Source organism: Hyperolius riggenbachi, chromosome 3, assembly GCF_040937935.1.
Source record: "Hyperolius riggenbachi isolate aHypRig1 chromosome 3, aHypRig1.pri, whole genome shotgun sequence".
In the NCBI taxonomy this organism is placed as follows: domain Eukaryota; kingdom Metazoa; phylum Chordata; class Amphibia; order Anura; family Hyperoliidae; genus Hyperolius; species Hyperolius riggenbachi.
This window is the reverse complement of record NC_090648.1, coordinates 111525776-111540656: the sequence shown is the minus strand read 5'-3', so window position 1 is coordinate 111540656 and position 14881 is coordinate 111525776.

Genomic DNA, 14881 nt, shown 5'->3' with positions numbered 1-14881 from the left:
GGTTTATAAGGTTTATAAGATTTTTACTATCTACTGTAAGTGTCATTGACATAGGACACTTGTGTCATTGACATAGGTAATTTAAGCTGAATTTTGATGTAGGACAAAGGTGCATCCTATATGTATGTATTTTTAAAATGTTATGATTTTTCACAATAGTGGTCCTTTAACTTCTAGCCGACCGTTCAATGCCGATTGGCGTGAACGCGATGGCAGCCCTGCCCAGGACCACTCCACGCCGATTGGCGTGAATGGCTGTGGGTGGGGATTGCAGGAGATTGCGCGCTTCTCCGCATGAATGACGGAGCTCCGCTCCGACTTCAGTCTTCCAGCGGCGATCACCACTCGTAGACTGTTAGACAGCGAAACGCCGTCTATTAACACAGTAAAGCGCTGCGATCTAAGGCAGCGCTGTACTGGGGACAGCCGTGTGACACGGCTGTCCCCCTGGGGGACACAGGAGCGATCCGCTGTGATAGGCTGGTCGGAGTTTCTCTTTAAATATAATTGATTGTATGTTTATTAAAATAAATGTATGTACATATAGTTTTACTATTTGGCCACAAGATGGCCTCAGACATTCTTTTTTCCGACCTGTAAGTGTGAGATCACGCTTACAGGAAGTGAGGGGAGGGCGCAAAACTTTTTTTTTTTCTTCAGAAAGATTGCGGCTTCTCAGCCTTTCTAAAGGGGAGTTAGATAAATGAATGGGAACTGGGTTCCCATTCATTGATTGCCGGGCTAACGGGCGGCGGCGCGGGAGCGTGCAGCAGCGCGGTGGCAGCCTTTTGGACGTAGCAGCTATGTCAAAAAGGCTTAAATGGTTAAAAGTAAGTAAATATGGCAGCCTTACGCACTTGTCTCACTAAAGTGTCCCTTTAAGGCTGTGATGTAAGTCCACATAATGTACTGGATTATGCGAACACATAAGCAATATGTAAAATATTGTCAAGGCAGCAGACACTCAGGTGTGAATTAGTTACTTCCCTGCTGCCAGTAAAGTTAGTACAGTACAATCATTAATATACACATGAAAGAACCATTATCATGGGGTAGAGAACAGAGGCGCCAAAAGGATAAAAACAATATTTAAAAGTTTTAAAATTATTGCTTAGGAGGCAGTGGTGGACTCACCTCCCACAAGCAGACACAACAACTGTGTATTCACAAAAGGGACATTTATTGGTATACTCCAAATAAGGTTGCAACGCGTTTCGCAGGTCAAACCCGCTTCATCAGGCAATTACAAGAAGGAGCACACAACTGGGGGTAAGAGGCAACACATTTGTACAAATCCTGAACAGACTGCATATCAATAAACATAAATATTTGTATGATGGAATTCACTGGTGTGATTTAAATTAACGGGAAGAGGTGGCTAATTATTGTATTTTGGGGGTGGAGGGGGGGCGGGAGAGGGGGGGGGGGAAAGAGGACGGAGGGCCGGGGGGGGGGGGAAATGGGGAAAGAATTGGAGATGGGAAATGGGAAGGGGGGGGAAGAGGGGGGAAGGGGGAAGGGGAAGAAGGGTGGGGGGGGTTTGTTTTAGGGGGAAGAAAGATAGTGGTAATTTTAAGTATTACATCATAGCATTAATATTCATAAACATAATCATAAACATAATCAAACGTTAATCTCAAGCATGTGGCGAGATACTTTCATAACCTACAGTAAACAGTATCATAATTCATAATTCCAAAATAAAAAACTAACCATTGCCAACACACACCCCAAACAAAACAAGTCAGTTACCTCGACCCCCCGTACTGGAGGTGACAAACCAGCTACTCGAATACCTCTAATGAATCCAAACTTCAACTTCTCCGGTAAAGATGCCCCATTGTCTTTGTTACCTACAAATTCATCCAAAACAGTTGAACCCAGAATGAGTGACAATCCCTCCCCTACTATACTAGAATCAGAGCACAATTCACCAATCCGACCTTCACAGTTAAGTATATATGACTCCGAACCCACCACTCCCAACCCCTCCGCAAGCGACAGCCCCCGACCAATCCCAATGACCAATCAAGCTCCTACAACCCCTCACATTGAAAATGATAATAGTTCAGAACAGCCAACTACATTCATTCAAACTTCCATTGAGACTTTTTTCCAACCCAACATGAATAGCCCCACCACCCCACACACCACCAACACCAATGCTGATACTACTCTTACATCCTCTTTTTTAGACCTACCTACCACACTATCCCAGAACGTGTTAGCTACCCAACTACCCAGTCCGATAGCGTCTCGGACCATATTCAAACCAAAGAAAAAAAGACCCCTACCCGACTCCGAAAAAGGGGGAAACGCGGGAAAAGAAAAACGAGGAAAACACTAACCACAACCAATCCCACCCCCCCTTCAAAACAAACCAAATGTATATTTAACCTTTCCGATCACTCATTATCCCGCTGCGAAACCACACTGTTGGAAAAAGGATTATCTTTTTGTCCAACCAACCAGTCAAATATGTTTGAGATTTTTTCCGATCTAAATGCCTACATACGAAAACTAACACTCAAACGACATTTTGCTATAAAAAAACTAAATCCGCCCCCTCCCAATGACCCGACAGCCTTAATCATCACCAATGATGATACCATACCAATCTGCACACTATCCCCCTCCGATATTCAGACAGAACAATACATCACTACAAAACTTAAAGGAAGATCAAGATTTTACCCTGTAGCCTCAAAAGGCAACTATATTGACACGTTCTATTCACTAGTACTTAATGACCTACAGAACATACACACTGACAACCCCAACCCGGTATCCAACCTGACCCGCCAACAAAAGATCGCCATTAAGACATTACAGCATAATCATGACCTTACCATCAAACCAGCAGACAAAGGGGGAGGGATTGTCATTCTTAACACAAAGGATTATCTGGAAGAGGCAGAACGCCTTTTGGGTGACACCAAATATTATATTACCCTGGATGTTGATCCCACAATGGAGCTTAACAAAACACTGAAAACCTTCATCAATAATGCCCTATCCAACAACATTATTTCAAAAAATGAAAGAAACTACATCATCAACCCGCATCCCAAAACACCTTTTTTCTACTATCTCCCCAAGATACACAAATCCTTAACCAAACCACCAGGACGCCCCATCATATCCGGTATAAATTCAATGACTAGCAACCTCTCACGTTTTGTAGATCAACATCTACAATCTCATGTACAATCACTAGACTCCTACCTCAGAGACTCCGCACACCTGATAGAACTTCTTAAAGGCATCACCTGGCGAGATAGTTTTGTATGGCTCACCTGCGATGTAACTTCTTTGTACACCAACATTCCACACTCTTATGGTATTTCAGCTATCAAACATTTTCTGTCAACTAATCCCGCTATGCCCTATGATCAACAATCCTTCTTAGTGCAATGTACAGAATTTATCCTACAGAACAACATTTTTTCCTTTTCTGACAAAATCTACCATCAAACCAATGGAACAGCTATGGGTTCGTCGTTCGCCCCATCATATGCAAATTTATCCATGGGACTTCTGGAACTACAAAAATTACAAGCTAATAACCCCTTCACTGACAATATAGTTTTTTATAGACGGTACATAGACGACCTCATCCTGATATGGCAAGGCAACATTGACCGGATCCCCCTCTTTATCAATTATCTCAATTCAAATGCTGCTGGATTACAATTCACTTCACAACATGACCCCATGAATATTGAATACCTGGACCTAACACTGTTCATAGAATCTAACACTATAAAAACCAAAACATACTTCAAACCGGTAGATGCTAACAATTATATACATTTTGAAAGTTTTCACCATCGCCCCTGGACCATTAACACACCATATAGTCAATTTAGAAGGATATACAGAAATTGTACAGACATCTCAGACTACAACACACAATCAGGTTTACTCACTAACAAATTTCTGGCACGAAAATACCCCAAAAAGCTTATCAAGGATGCGAAATTTAAAGCCAAAACAACTCCATCACACAACCCAACTCAGCTCCTCACTAAGCCACTTAGCGTGGACTGCCCCCGATTCATCACACGATACAATGCCCAACACCCACAGATCCGGTCAATTCTAACGAATAGGTGGGATATTCTACTACAAGACCCTTATCTGCGACAATCTATCCCACAAAAACCTCAAATCACCTTTAGAAGAGCCCCCAACTTGCGCAACTTACTAGCACCCAGCAAACTTCGTACACAAATATCCAACTCAATTCCAAACGTTGCACACTCCCCGGGCTGTTTTCCATGCAATAATACTAGATGCAAAGCTTGCCCATTTATCAATATCACCACCTCATTCTGCTCCAATGCCACCAAAACAAACTATCCAATTAAACACCCGATTACCTGTACTTCAAGATATATCATATATGTGATCTCCTGCCCGTGTCACCTCCAGTACGTGGGCCGTACCACACAACCGGCACGCAGCCGAATTGGACAACACAAAAGAAACATCCTGAAAAACTTTCCCCTGCACAGCGTCTCGAGACACTTCGGCACTCACCATCACAATGACCCCACTTTATTCCGTATAACACTTATAGAATCCATTAACCCACAACAGCACAATGCTTTTGAAATACTGAAAGCGAGAGAAATGTTCTGGATACAAATACTGAGGACTCTCATTCCGGAGGGACTCAACGAACAACTAGAAAAAATTCACTGATCATAACATTCCAATATTATTTTAACTTAGTCGCCTCTTTTATCGGTCTGTGTTATAAGTTCGAGTTTTTATTATCTTTTTTTTATTTATTTTATTTACTATTATATTCCTCTTGGGTTTTTAGCTCATTTTTATAATTGTTTTTGAGCGTATTTATGTTAAGAACGTTATGCTTAGTATTCCAACGTGATCATGTTTTTATCCATACTCTATGTCTTAGTTGGCTAGTCGGAACCTTTTATATTTTTTTATTTGTATTATCAATTTTACTCATTTTTACATGTATATGCGTTTACATTGATAGAGAGTACTGTTGCAATGCAGAGCAAATCGTATGACAATAATTGCATATAATTGTACAGCCACAATGGTATATACTGTCAGATCAAGTAACCTGAAATGTATAAATATTAAATAGTGGTTCTCTTATTTTGAGCAATGGTTCCGCATTCCAACACGTTCAAATATACGCCACATTCCCATTCCATGCCACCGTACGCATGGCATCATGCTAGTACGCATGCGCCCCTTTTTCATCGCGCATTGACAATATGCAATCCATATACGCCATTACGCGTCAAAATACGCATGTACGCATACGTAATCCTTGACCGCCATTAATAATAATCCATAATCCAAACATTTGCATAGCGCTTTTTTCCCGTCAGACTCAAAGCACTCAGGAGCTGCAGCCACAGGGACGCGCTCGAGAGGCCACCCTGCATTGTTGGGGAGTTTTGCCTTGAATTCCTTATTGGATGGGTACTTGACTTGGCCGGGATTTGAACCCTGGTCTCCCATGTCAAAGGCAGCACCCTTAGCCAGTACACTATCCAGCCACTGCCATTACGCATCAAAATACGCATGTACACATGCGTAATGACGTAACTAAGTGCCCGCCCCACATTCCAATTAGCTAAGGGGAGGAGTTCAACACTATATAAACAGCAGTTCAGTACTACTTGGCCACTGAGGCGCCAGGTGCTATCTGGACATACTGCTGGTAAGTGAATCTTGTTTGATGCTTGTTCATTATGTGTCTTCTATAAATTACTCTGCATGTCTTTCTTAAATACCCAATGTACTATTGCCAGCCCTGAACTCCTTTGCACTATTTCATATAGGCTAACCGCTCCCAATACACATATGTATGGGTAAAAAATATATATATATGAATTATGAATTATGATACTGTTTACTGTAGGTTATGAAAGTATCTCGCCACATGCTTGAGATTAACGTTTGATTATGTTTATGATTATGTTTATGAATATTAATGCTATGATGTAATACTTAAAATTACCACTATCTTTCTTCCCCCTAAAACAAACCCCCCCCACCCTTCTTCCCCTTCCCCCTTCCCCCCTCTTCCCCCCCCTCCCATTTCCCATCTCCAATTCTTTCCCCATTTCCCCCCCCCCCCCCGGCCCTCCGTCCTCTTTCCCCCCCCCCTCTCCCCGCCCCCCCCTCCATCCCCAAAATACAATAATTAGCCACCTCTTCCCGTTAATTTAAATCACACCAGTGAATTCCATCATACAAATATTTATGTTTATTGATATGCAGTCTGTTCAGGATTTGTACAAATGTGTTGCCTCTTACCCCCAGTTGTGTGCTCCTTCCTGTAATTGCCTGATGAAGCGGGTTTGACCTGCGAAACGCGTTGCAACCTTATTTGGAGTATACCAATAAATGTCCCTTTTGTGAATACACAGTTGTTGTGTCTGCTTGTGGGAGGTGAGTCCACCACTGCCTCCTAAGCAATAATTTTAAAACTTTTAAATATTGTTTTTATCCTTTTGGCGCCTCTGTTCTCTACCATAATACTGATTGTATCCACCTTTGGTGGAGGGGGATACCCCTTCTTGTTTTTCAAGCCTACAGAGAGCGACTTCTTATTCCTGAGTGAGGACAGGCTAATCTCCTCACCTGCCTACACAGTGGTTGCCTGGAGGTAACCCTGGTTTGTGAGTATACAATTCATACTCTTTCTAATTATCCAATTACCTTGACATACTACACCATATCGGGCTCTCGGTTCTCTCTTCTTCATTATCATGGGGAACCATCTAAATTTAAAGAGGAACTCCAGTGAAATAATGTATTAAAGAAAGTGCTTAATTTTTACAATAATTATGTAAAATGATTTAGTCAGTGTTTGCCCATTGTAAAATCTTTCCTCTCCCTGATTTACATTCTGACATTTAGCACATGGTGACATGTTTACTGCTGGCAGGTGATGTAAGTGCATTTTTGGCAGTTGGAAATAGCTGTTATTTCCCACAATGCAACAAGGCTCCCACAGTGTGATGTCAGGACCTCAGTGCTGTGAGGTGCTGACATCACACTGTGGGAGGGGTTTCACCACAAAATCAGCCATACAGAGCCCCCTGATGATCCATTTGTGAAAAGGCATAGATTTCTCATGGGAAAGGGGGTATCAGCTACTGATTGGTATAAAGTTAAATTCTTTGTTACGATTTCTCTTTAAAGTTTCATTGTTATCAAGGTGAATATGAAGTTATACCATTACTCATACAATCTTTATATTTAGGACAGGTGTTCCAGAGAAATGCCATTTGGTTAAGTCATGTGACCTAAAGATCTGTGAATAAAGTATAGAGCTGCCAGGAGAGTGAGAGTTTCTTCCTCTGCACAGAGTTACCACCTGATCTCACCCTCCTCCACGCTTGTTTCCTCATGTGAATTACAGGAAGGAGGTAAGTGGGCCATGTGGGGCTGGCCCGAGGCAAAAAGAAAATGAGGCTCCAGCCTATGAGTACAAAACAAGGAGGGCTACACAACTCCCCTTGGGCGGCCATCATGATGGCCTGGTGGGGAGGGAATCCGACATCTTTTCTCCCTCCCCTCCTAGGCCCTGTTATTGGCATGCTGCTGCAAGCTACAGGCACCTCTAGTGTCCAGTGCAAGGGGAGCATTGAGGGTACTCAGGGACACAAGGTGGAGGGGGAATTGTAGTGTGTGTGTGGTATGAAGCTCATGCGTGGGGTAACATTTGCTGCATTTCATACGTGGGGGTAACTGTTGCTGCATTTCATATGTGGGGGTAACATTGCTGCATGGTGGGGGGGCGTGCACCCCCATGCAGCAATGTTGTGCTTTGTGCGATCCCTGCCTGTGATGGATACCAGGGGCTTGCTGTAATGTAAGAATTTACCTGCACAATCTGTTCATAGTATTCATAATCTGTTGGCCCTCACGCTACATGCAGATGGTAATATTGGCCAGTCGATGGCCAATCAAAATTGGATGTGTGAACGCAGGGCAGGATTACCGACCAGGCAACAAAAGCAGTCGCTTGGGGCCCCCATTCAGAGTCAAAGGGGCCCCATCAGCACATAAACCAGCCCTCGCCATCCTGTCAGCAGTGGCTGGATGGTATAATGGTTAAAGGGACTCTGAGCAGTGCAGTAACTATGGAAAGATGCATATCATTTTAAAGCTCTCTTTTTCCTCTTTCCAATGATATATAAACCGCCACCCTATGCCTTTTAGTTTTCGATATTTTTGTGATCGAATTCGCGGCCACAGCAATTTTGATCGCGAAAATAGCAAAAACTAAAAGGCGTATGGTGGCAGTTTATCTATCATTGGAAAGAGGAGAAAGAGAGCTTCAAAATGATATGCATCTTTCCATAGTTACATTGTATTACACAGGAAGACTTTTCTCCAAAGTCGGCAGCTCGATTCAGCACAATGCAATGAAATATAAGGAACCCAGGGGGATATAATTACAAACATCATGCTGGTAGGTGGGAGGATGTAATTAATTAGTTGTGGGTATGCGTAAAGGCATACCCACAGGCACTGCTCGGAGTCCCTTTAAGGGCTCTGCCTCTGACACAGGAGACCAGGGTTCGAATCTCGGCTCTGCCTGTTCAGTAAGCCAGCACTATTCAGTAGTAGACCTTAGGCAAGTCTCTCTAACACTGCTACTGCCTATAGGGTGCATCCTAGTGGCTGCAGCTCTGGCGCTTTGAGTCCACCAGGAGAAAAGCACGATATAAATGTTATTTGTCTTGTCTTGTCAAATGATGCAGTGCGCTGCTGATTGTCTTCAGAGCCAGGCTCTCATCCTAGGTCCTCCTCCTTCTACTGTGTGCTCTGCCGCTGTCCACTCCTCCCTCCCTTCCCACAGAGAACCACAGCTGCAGCAAGAATGATAGCAGCAGATGGCAAACGCTCACTCACCTATCCATGATCCAAGCGATAGAGATCCCGTCATCTGAAACCCATCTGTCTCTCCTACAGTGCAGCCGCTGGCTCTGAACTTCCTGATTCTCAGATCAGACAGAAAGTAGGAAGTAGTAATAGTAGTAGTAACAGAGCGGCAGCACTCTAGAGGAGACAGATGGGCTCCGGATGACGGGACCTCTATTGCTTGGATCACAATAGGTGAATGTGAGTCATCTGGTGCTGTCATTCTCCCCCGCTGCGGCTGCCTTCTCTGCTGGACTATCGTATTCACTGGGATGGAGGCTGCATGGTGGCTGTCTAGTTTGGGAGGAAATCGGTTGTTCGGTGGTGGGGGTGGTTATGTAATTCTGTCTGGGGAACGGCTTCCGAATTGGCGGTGTCCAGAGCTTTCTGCTATTGCCAGGCTGGAGATGCAGGGGGAAAGTGCTGCTGCTGTGATATCTGGTGTCCTCTTCACAGGGGTGCCCCAGCCCCTGAGTGCAAATGTCCCAGCCATTTATCTCTCACTCTGCATTTTGCCGCTGCTATTCCCTGCATTGTGCACCCACAGAGGAAAGCGGGCTGTTGCCCATAGCAACCAGTAGCTCGGCTGCCTCGGTGTGTGTGGCATGTTGCTGTGCAGCTGCATCTTCTGATTCTATTACGACATGATGGGGGGGCCCAAATCAGTTACTTTGGTTAGGGCCCATTTAGCCTTAATCCGGCTCTGTGTGAACGGGCTTGACACTCTTGACTTTTGCACAACTAGTTTTAATCATAAATGAATCTTAATAAAATTCTGTGCTAGATTTACCTACCAATTCAGCTCCTGGTGTGACATGTTTGTCATCTCTCCTACCTCATCTAGCTTTTTCTCCTGCTTCTGTTTATAAGGAGATGTCTCTGGTTATATACACACCTTCACACATAGCAGCAGACATGCAGGCCTGTTCCATACATAATCCTCTTGTCTCTTTTTCCAGGGGAAGTATTTTCCATGACATAGTCTAAGTCTATTCTTATATCATAAAAGTCCTGTTATAATAAAATGAAGCTGACAGGATCCTGCTCAGTATAACCACGTGGACCCTCCAAAAGGGGAAAACCACATAGAAATTGTGAAACTTGTTTTTGGAATGTAGGAAGCAAAGCCACACAATGTGATATCTGTTAATATCCACCGAAAATTCCGCAGGGTTATAGTGACTCATTTCACAATCAGTGCTGTGTGTAAAGTTCTGCTCTGGAAAGGACTGATTTTGAGTGTAAATATATTTTTCAATCCTTCCAAAGTCCACAGGTACACTGTGACCCGGTGACAGCACCAGCATTCTCAATCAGGAATACCTGAAATACTTAGCTACAGGTTGGCAGGGTGCCTGTTCCGTGTGCTTAGATGTCTAGCAGCAATCAGCCTGTAAAGAGTTAAATATTCACTGCTATACCCTACTGATGAGAATATCTGCTTTTATCAATCTGCTTGGATCAGTCTACCCAAACAGTATACAAACAGTGCAGAGCAGTGGCGGTTCCAGCTTCAATTTTTTTTAATTGATGGCTGGCTGGTGGCGCCCAGTTGGATGATCAAAATTTATGTTTGTATGGCGAGCTTTAGATATTTTTTGCCTAACTCAGGTGGTAAAATTAAAGCTAACTAGTTCAGCAATGATAAGAACCAAATGTAAACATCACAAACAGAACTGAGGCTTTTGAGCAGAGCGGATTGTCCAAATGATGGTGCTATTATTGCAGAAAAGTTACCGACAGATGTACTTGGCTAGTTTGTTGGCATGCTGTAATCCTTACTTGCTACCATTCCTGTGTGATCAGATCACAGACAAATCGTTCCAGCCCCCAGCCTGTCTCGTGACTCTACAAGCAAGGGGATGGGGAAGAGGCAGGAGGGAGAGAAACACTGTTAGTGTAATACCTTATCTTAGCAGGAGGGAGAGAAACACTGTTAGTGTAATACCTTATCTTAGCAGCTGAGCATTGCTGAAGACTAGAGAGTGTATTTTACAGAAAGGAAGTTTTGATTCAGGATTATTATCCTGATGCAAAACATCTTGTCTGTAAACTAGCCTGTAGTTTATTGGCTAATTTAAAATAAAAACAGTAAGCTTTCAAATTCTTCTTTTATTCCTGTTGACTGTTAGAACACCCAATCAGAAGGTGGAAGAGATATTTTTTGCATTTTTTTTCAAATATAAGTGTCATCCAGATACATTCATTACTAAATAAAGGCATCTTGTAAGGATTGTGATGTATTTATGGCAAATAGACCCTTGGTTTACTTAAAGGGGAACTGAAGAGAGAGTTATATAGAGGCTGCCATGTTTATTTCCTTTTAAGCAATACCAGTTGCCTGGCAGCCCTGCTGATCCTCTGCCTCTAATACTATTAGCCATAGCTCCTGAACAAGAATGCAGCAGATCAGGTGTTTCACACTTTAAAGTCAGATCTGACAAGACTAGCTGCATGCTTGTTTCTGGTGTTATTCAGATACTACTGCAGAGAAATAGAGCAGCAGGGCTGCCAGGCAACTGGTATTGATTAAAAGGAAATAAATATGGCAGCCTCTGTATACCTCTTACTTCAGTTCCTCTTTAATGCCTACATAGACTTGGGCTGACATGGAGAGTTTTTTACAGAACCTATTCTGTTCACTGTAGCCTGGAAACCGTTAACTATATGTTACTGCACAAGGGGGTGCACTCAGGAGGGCACAGTGATTCCCGGGGGGGGAGGGGCAGTGCCCCAGCGTGCCATAATGGTGCGTCACCCTTGGTACAGAGGAACTGTAGAGAAAATAAATTAATGAATAAAATGACTTTGTTTTTTTTTTCAATTTTAATATTTAAATTATTTAGTAAGCATTTGCCCATTGTAAATTCTTCCCTCACCTGATTTTCAGAATGAAATGTATCACAGGTGGTGACATCTTTACTCCTGTCAGGTGATCTCTGTGAAATGTTTGTTTACTGTGAGTTCTAAAGGGGAACATATAACTGGTCTCCCAGAATGCTCAGGGAAGGGAATGCTGCATGGCCAATCAGCATAGCAGCACTAGGAGGGCAGGGTTAAATACCAATAGGCAGTAATATACTGTATGGCTATAGGGAGTGCTTCTGATATTGAACCATGGAAAATTAAAGTAAAAGTGAGTATCCTGAATAATGTACTGCATTCTACTATATGTCACTACAGTGCCTCTTTAAGATGGAATGTGGTGGGCAGAGTCAGCTGAACTTGACTTGACTTACATGTCAGAGAGACTTCAGCATTAGCAATAAGATCTAGTATTGTGACAGCCTTGCAAATCATTGAATTCAGATGTTCCAATCACTTGCATAGCCACAAGTATATAAAAACAAGGCATGCAGCTGTCATGCTGGGGGGGGGGCATACTTTCTGACCACGCAGCACAGCAAGGCTAAGAGCCGGATAATGGAAGAGGCTACACAGGCTGCCCAGAGCAACTGCAGCTCTGGGCTTCTGATAAGACACAATGACAGCGCAGTGCGATGTTGCGCTGCTCTTACGATAGCAAACATTCAGACAGATACAAGACAGACTGGAATGAGGTTGCCAATAGCAACCGCAGCAATGGACACCTGCAAAGACAGGACTAGGAGGACAGAGGCTGACAGAATCAATGCTTGCTAATCTAGTCACTATCTCAGTGACAGCAAGCATTCACAAAGACAAGAGTGAGGTAACCAATAGCAACCACAGCAATGGCTACCTCGCAAGGACAGGACAGAATAGTCAGGAAATAGCAGAGTCAAAAGGCAGGCAAATGTAATACACAGACAAATATACAATAGATATGATTTCCTAGCGAATTACGATTTACAGCTATCAATGAAACTACAAACGACTGACTAACATATGTATATATTGGCGATAAACCAACATATAACATAAGCAACGAAGACTGGCTAGGATCTGGAGCAATACAGCGAACAAGGCTAGGCAATACAAAATCTCTATACTAGAAGGAGTACGTATATATGTCCCCGTGGGAAATATGTAACGTAGCTCCACAGGATAACTGACAAGGATTATACTTTACAATATCAAAGGACCCAGTAACAGCTTAGTACAGAGCTGGGACTATGACGGGTCGGGGTCTAGCAGGAGAGGCAGGCCTTTATGCTGGCATCAGCCAATGGATGCAAGCATGCAAATCTCCACACAGCTGAATGGTAATCACTAGTGTTGGGCGAACAGTGTTCGCCACTGTTCGGGTTCTGCAGAACATCACCCTGTTCGGGTGATGTTCGGGTTCGGCCGAACACCTGATGGTGTTCGGCCAAACTGTTCGGCCATATGGCCGAACTAAGAGCGCATGGCCGAACGTTACCCGAACGTTCGGCTAGTGCTGTGATTGGCCGAACGGGTCACGTGTAGTGTTGGGCGAACATCTAGATGTTCGGGTTCGGGCCGAACATGGCCGAACTCCGAACATAATGGAAGTCAATGGGGACCCGAACTTTCGTGCTTTGTAAAGCCTCCTTATATGCTACATACCCCAAATTTACAGGGTATGTGCACCTTGGGAGTGGGTACAAGAGGAAAAAAATTTTTAGCAAAAAGAGCTTATAGTTTTTGAGAAAATCGATTTTAAAGTTTCAAAGGGAAAACTGTCTTTTAAATGCGGGAAATGTCTGTTTTCTTTGCACAGGTATCATGCTTTTTGTCGGCATGCAGTCATAAATGTAATACATATAAGAGGTTCCAGGAAAAGGGACCGGTAACGCTAACCCAGCAGCAGCACACGTGATGGAACAGGAGGAGGGTGGCGCAGGAGGAGAAGGCCACGCTTTGAGACACAACAACCCAGGCCTTGCATGAGGACAAGAAGCGTGCGGATAGCAATTTGCATTTTGTCGCCATGCAGTCATAAATGTAATACAGATGAGAGGTTCAATAAACAGGGACCGGAAACGCTAACCCATCACAGATGTTCATTGTTCATGTTACTTGGTTGGGGTCCGGGAGTGTTGCGTAGTCGTTTCCAATCCAGGATTGATTCATTTTAATTTGAGTCAGACGGTCTGCATTTTCTGTGGAGAGGCGGATACGCCGCCGATCTGTGACGATGCCTCCGGCAGCACTGAAACAGCGTTCCGACATAACGCTGGCTGCCGGGCAAGCCAGCACCTCTATTGCGTACATTGCCAGTTTGTGCCAGGTGTCTAGCTTCGATACCCAATAGTTGAAGGGTGCAGATGGATTGTTCAACACAGCTACGCCATCTGACATGTAGTCCTTGACCATCTTCTCCAGGTGATCGGTGTTGGAGGTGGATCTGCACGCTTGCTGTTCTGTGTGCTGCTGCATGGGTGTCAGAAAATTTTCCCACTCCAAGGACACTGCCGATACCATTCCCTTTTGGGCACTAGCTGCGGCTTGTGTTGTTTGCTGCCCTCCTGGTCGTCCTGGGTTTGCGGAAGTCAGTCTGTCGGCGTACAACTGGCTAGAGGAGGGGGAGGATGTCAATCTCCTCTCTAAAGTCTCCACAAGGGCCTGCTGGTATTCTTCCATTTTGACCTGTCTGGCTCTTTCTTCAAGCAGTTTTGGAACATTGTGTTTGTACCGTGGATCCAGAAGGGTATAAACCCAGTAATTGGTGTTGTCCAGAATGCGCACAATGCGTGGGTCGCGTTCAATGCAGTCCTAGGCCGAAGAGGTCATAGCCTAGGGTCACAAAACCTGTTTATTTGGGCAATTTCAATGGTGGCGAGTCTGACGTACATAAATCGCAGCAATGGCCGTTAGCAACGTCTGAATCTCACGAAATGTCTCATGCAGGTAGAAGACATATTGTTAGACTTGGGCTCCAAAGATGGGTTCCCTACATCTCTGCAAACCAGAGTTACAGGGCTCCAAATTTGGTAAAATCCCCCATAGGCTTTCATTGGGCCTCCTATTTACAGTTCCAAAATCTCACATCTTTTCAAAGGGCAATTAC